This window comes from Sphaeramia orbicularis, chromosome 6 (assembly GCF_902148855.1).
Source record: "Sphaeramia orbicularis chromosome 6, fSphaOr1.1, whole genome shotgun sequence".
NCBI lineage: Eukaryota > Metazoa > Chordata > Actinopteri > Kurtiformes > Apogonidae > Sphaeramia > Sphaeramia orbicularis.
This window is the reverse complement of record NC_043962.1, coordinates 28,990,968-28,996,967: the sequence shown is the minus strand read 5'-3', so window position 1 is coordinate 28,996,967 and position 6,000 is coordinate 28,990,968. Positions and strand designations below refer to the sequence as shown.

General features: G+C 35.3%; 1 protein-coding gene across 1 annotated transcript in view; it reads right to left on the bottom strand.

Annotated features, from left to right (window-relative positions):
• Window positions 1–1,653: 1,653 nt before the first annotated feature.
• Window positions 1,654–6,000, bottom strand: part of LOC115421695 (gonadotropin-releasing hormone II receptor-like) — a 43,040-nt gene continuing 38,693 nt past the window's right edge. The window contains exon 4 of the transcript XR_003935711.1: window positions 1,654–1,665. The gene's annotated coding sequence lies outside the window, so the exon portion shown is untranslated. The remainder of the gene's footprint in view (window positions 1,666–6,000) is intronic.

Below are 6,000 nucleotides of genomic sequence, written 5' to 3'. Positions count from 1 at the left end.
GCCAAAAACATTCACTGATGTAAAATGTTTAATACCTGTTGATCCACAATGCATGTAAATAATGGGTGCAAAATACAGTTTCTCATCTTTTCATGGTCTTCAGATATGACCCATTTGGATGTTCAGTGTCTCCGAAGTGAACGTGGAAACACCATCATCTTCTGCAACATTGATTCACCAGTAAAACCCATGGAGTTGGATCAATGACAGTGATTGGAAACATTTGTTTTATGTTCAGTTAATGATAACTTTCGCAGAAAAAATTATATTTTTCTTCAGTTTTCTCTGTTTTGGATATAATAACCCTCAACTTTAATCAGAGCTTTAATTAACACCTACATAATCAGTAAATTAAATACAGGAACATACCTGTTTTTCACTTAAAAGTGCAAAACACATTGCAGAATATTAGAATAAATGGTAATAAATCACTTAAGAAAGGTTAAAAACACAGAACAATTATTTGGAAGCTGCCACAAAAGCTGCACTGGGTCTTTATGGGTTAAATTGTCAAACCTTTCCTGTTGAATCACTGAGCGGTCATTGCATTTCAATTTTTTTCATAGAAATAAAATCTGTTCTCAAGTGTCCTCTTCATCGTGAACTTTGGTCAGGATCATTCCCGTCAGTATTATTCACCTACACACCAATTTATCATTGGTTTTTGTTGTAAAATACCAGAAATGATTGATTTATTGAGCTTCTCTTTTCATCTGTTGCTGCTTCAAAAATAAAGTAGAAATGAGAGGGAATGTGGTTGTTGGGAAAAAATGATGACTTTTGTGTGTGTGTGTGTGTGTGTGTGTGTGTGTGTGTGTGTGTGTGTGTGTGTTTGTGAGTGTGTGTGTGTGTGTGTGTGTGTGTGTGTATGTGTGTGTGTGTGTGTGTGTGTGTGTGTGTGTGTGTGTGTGTGTGTGTGTGTGTGTGTGTGTGTGCCTGCGTACGTGCGTGCATGTGTGTGTGTGTGTACAGGGTGGGGAAGCAAAATTTACAATATGTTGAGGCAGGGATTGAAAGACAGTGTTTGACCAATTAGTTTATTGAAAGTCATGAGAATTTATTTGCCACAAGAAAATTTACATAATAGAAAATGTTTTTATTCTATGTGTCCTCCTTCTTTCTCAATAACTGCCTTCACACGCTTCCTGAAACTTGCGCAAGTGTTCCTCAAATATTCGGGTGACAACTTCTCCCATTCTTCTTTAATAGTATCTTCCAGACTTTCTCGTAATAGTTTTGCTCATAGTCATTCTCTTCTTTCCATTATAAACAGTCTTTATGGACACTCCAACTATTTTTGAAATCTCCTTTGGTGTGACGAGTGCATTCAGCAAATCACACACTCTTTGACGTTTGCTTTCCTGATTACTCATATGGGCAAAAGTTTCTGAAAAGGTATGGATAATAGTGTTAGGTATGATTATGACATCAATATATGTTTGGTTTCAAAACAATTGACGTAGTGCCTGCTGAGAAAAAACAACTAAATGTTCATTGTAAATTTTGCTTCCCCACCCTGTATATATATAAAGTACCTATTTATTTTATAATTTAATACAATGATGAACTTCTTTATTTCTCTTTCATGGGTATTTGATGAGTATCCCTGGTTGCAGGTTTATTTAAAAAAAAAAAAAAAAAAAAACATCAAGTAAAATCACACACCTACTAAAAAAAAAAAAAAAAAAAAATTAAACAAAAAAAAACATTGAGTAAGAGTCAGACAGAAAACACAGCTACATTTATAACACTTTTGTGCCTCATCCAAACCTCCGTGTTCAGTTATCATCTAAAACCTCCACATTTCTCCACTCTGCAGGGAGCTGTGATAACAGGATCAGTCTGTGGGTTAATGATTTTGGGTGACACTGAGCTTGTGTGTTTGTATGTTTTTGTTTTTTTTTTTTCTTTTAGACTGTGTTTATTTTGCCAGACCACTGCAAAAGACGCAAAACGGTCCAATGCTGAAACTGCCAACCCAATCACAAGTAAAAATGTTGTCCTTGCCAAGCCAAACCATGGGTACATAAAATTAATCTCGATGTAATTTAACAGTCAAGGGTTTCCATCCAAAAGTATCCAAAGTTTTATCCAAAATTTCCATAAACGTTTCTATCCACTACTGTTGTGCAAATCGCAAGAGCTGGTTCTTAGCCATGATCATCATTATAATTACCATGGATTCAAAATTTGTCTGTTACATCTATATGGAGTAAGGATTTCATAAACATAAGAGGGATTTCAACAAACTTCTGTATCTGGATCTTAATCCTTAAATAGTTTGTTTTATAGGTCCATGCAGATATTCACAGTTACTACCTATATCTGTTCCCACTGCACTCATTTTATACATACTACTGAACTTTTCCACCTTTACTGAGCATAAGGAACTTTTTGCAACATTTCAAGTTTTTTACATTTTAAGCCAGCACTCACACTTTCTATGCACAAATCGAAAATGATCAAGCATTCTTTTCTCAAACCACAGATATGCGTAATCTCAACATAATGTCATCGAAGGTTCCTCCACTCTTTTATTTTTAATCAGTAGCCAGGGGGAAGGTGAGGAAGTGGATACAGAGTGCAGAACTTCACTACCAGAGACAGGAGTCTGAATCCCTATTTATGAAAAAGTATCATAGTCATGGTTCCAAAGACATCATGGTTTGGTTTAATACAGCCACATTTCCTTAAAGCTGTGCCGTCAGTGACTTAAAACCAAATCAGAAAAACCCAGTGGTTTAAACATTCTACAGCTAATATATAATAGTGGAAAAAAGCGTTATGTGTTATGCAATCTCACATGTCATCATGGAATACTTGGGGAAACATTTTGTGTTTCAAAATGTGTCAGACAGACACCAGCACATGCAAATGATTTTTTTACCCCAGCCCTCAAAGGGATGGGAAGGGGTATTGTTTTTGGTTCAGTTTGTTTGTTTGTTTGTTTGTTAATACTCTAGCAGCAAAACTATTGGGTGAATTCATACCAAATTGGGTTTATAGATTCCCAGTGACCCAAAATCAATGTCATTTTATATTGGGAAGTAGGCCAAAAAAAAAAAAAAAAAAAAGTATGAATTGGAAAAAAAAAATTCCCATTTACTTACACAGCAAATTTGTGGAGTGAAATAATCTGGAGTTAGGTAAAAAAAGAGTGAAAGAGTTAAATTTCTGGAGTTCATTCTGTAAGTTTAACTCCAGCTTGTGTCTTTGATGGTGTCATTTTTCGGGGTATATTTACCAGGTGTTGAGGAGCATGACAGAACACCATAATGGGTACTGATTTCTGGAGAGTGCAACAGAGAAGACCAGTGTGTTCATGGATGTCATATGAGGCATCGTATAAGTACCATTTTACTTCTGAAACAAGGCTGGAAGTAACTTTTCTGTCAGCTCTGTCAGTATCATAATGTGTATATTTCTATTCGGACCAACTTGCTAACCAGCTGCTAAAATTAGCTCTTGGTGCAAACTTAGAATGTTGAACATGCTAATTTTAGCTCAGCGGCTTCTTGCATTGTAGTCTTAAGTAATTCATACAATTCATACAAGAGTTGAGAGCAAAGCTATTGAACAAATAGTAACTGTCATGATGCTCTCCTGTGTTGCCACAGACCCCTCCCACAGACTCATTATCAACTTCACCTGCTGGCACCTGTCACACCTGGAGCAGATCTGCATGAGGAGCCCCTAGAAGTGGCTCCTCTGCTCTGGTACGGTGCCAGATCATTGCTGCTGCTGCTGTCACTGCTTCATTCCTCCATAGACGTTCATCCCATTTCACTTCAGAGCCATAACCTGGACACCTGGAAAGCACTTCATGCAAGAGCACTGTATAAGCATCTATATAGCATGTGTTTGAGCACACTTTAAACCTTTCATGTACGAATTATGAGAACCTTAATCAAGATTTTTTCCCTGAGTGTTTTCATTTCTCTTTAAACATGAAAAAAACAATGTGATTGAAAAAATTCTTATAACAAAATAAACAGATAAAATAAATAAAAAGTTTTTAAAAAATTAAAAAAAAAAAAAAAAAAAGTAAAAAATAAATAAATAAATAAATAAATAAATAATTAATAATCAGCTGGACACCATGCGTTTAATTTTATGAAGCAACGAAACATGTATTTACTGATAAATTGTGTGAAAACTATGGGGGGGCTTGTGATTCTAGGGAGATCTACACAAGGTTACCAATTCATGTCAGAAAAGATACGTAGTGTCTTAAAACTTTAATAAAGATATGTGTAAAAATAAATAAATAAATAAATAAATAAATAAATCCATGAATACACAAGAGAACAGCTGTAGAATAGCTGTCCACTGTAGTGACCAGTATGCATGAAAGGGTTAAAAAAACAACAACAAAAAAAAAACAACTTGTCATTATATTGTGTTTTTTGAGAGTTTCAGAATTCACATAAAATGAATTCCAGGCGAGTGTTGTGTTTTAGTCTACATGAGATTAGTTTTTGTAACTCCCAGATGAGTTAAATTTTAACTCCTGAAAAGAGTTAAAAGATCAACTCTCTGAAAAGAGTTACTTTAACCCTGCTCTAGAGTGTTTTCAGTGGTCTCACATGTACACTTAAATCGAGTTGATTTTAACTCGCATGGAGTTTATTCTAAAGACCAGAATTTGCTGTGTATAATGGGCAAAATGTCAAACGTCTGTAGCAGCAAAACTATTGGTTGAATTCATACCAGATTGGGTTTATAAATAGCCAGTGACCCAGAATAAATGTCATTACATTTTGGGAAAAGTAAGTCAAAGTTTAAATTTTTAATGAATTCTTTAAATCTTTTTTTTTTTTTTTTCCTATTTACTTATTATGGATGACATTTCAAATGTCTATAAAAACACCAATTTTGTTTCAATTTACTTCAAACTTGGTACATATGTAGAGGCAATTGATATGCTGACATCAGCACATGCATAGACATGATGACATCAGCTGGATCGATGCCAAAATAAGCTACAATATGTGTGAGAGACGGGGTTTGTTGTGCCTGGTAACACTTGTTTATTGTTGACAAAAAACAAAACCTAAACTAAATTCTTGACAGTCTGTTTCAACATGTCATGTCCTGGATATGTATATGATCTTCCTGAAACACCCAGTTTTGATCTTGATGGAACAGAGCATGTGCAGAATGGAGTACATGGGTTTGGAGAATGGAATAAAACTTGGCAGTTCAATGACTTCTTTTTTGACTATAACAAATACATGGAGTATCCCAAAAAATTTTTATACCACTGCACTTATATTTTAGGTTCAAACAAATATAATGAGTCCTTTCTTATTTCTTTTTACATTCATTTATTTTTCAGGAGGAGGAGGAGGAAAAGGAGGGATGAGAAGAAGAAGAAGAAGAAGAAGAAGAAGAAGAAGAAGAAGAAGAAGAAGAAGAAGAAGAAGAGGAAGAAGAAGAAGAAGAAGAAGAATCTTTATTCATCAGTAGAAATATTGCACATGGGGACATAAAACACACACTGACACTGACCTTTAACCCATCAGTGGCTGAACATGCAGGAAACACCATGTCATGTGCCCGGGGAGCAGATGGGGGCTTTAGTGTCTTGCTCAATGGCACATTATCCAACAGTTTTTCTGCTGGTCTGGAGGAAAGGTGGGGTACACCTTGGACCGACATATGCAGATGAAGAGTAACTCCCTCTGACATTGACACCTCCGGGTGATTTAGATTGACCATTTAACCTATTAATGTGTATGTGTTTGGACAGTGGGAGGAAGTACCGGTGCATTATCATTATCTGACTCTTCAGCAAAAAATGTCCACGCACAAAAACTCCTATATATACATATATTTTTCTATTTTGTTTCCGCATTCATCTCTCAAACCACTTCAGCTCTACTCAAAACTACCCAAAGTTCAACCATTTTAACCTTTCAAATGCCAATTTGAAAACATGATGTCACGGTTATATAAGGAAAAATCATGTCAAACTCTAAATAGCACTGTTTTTTTTTT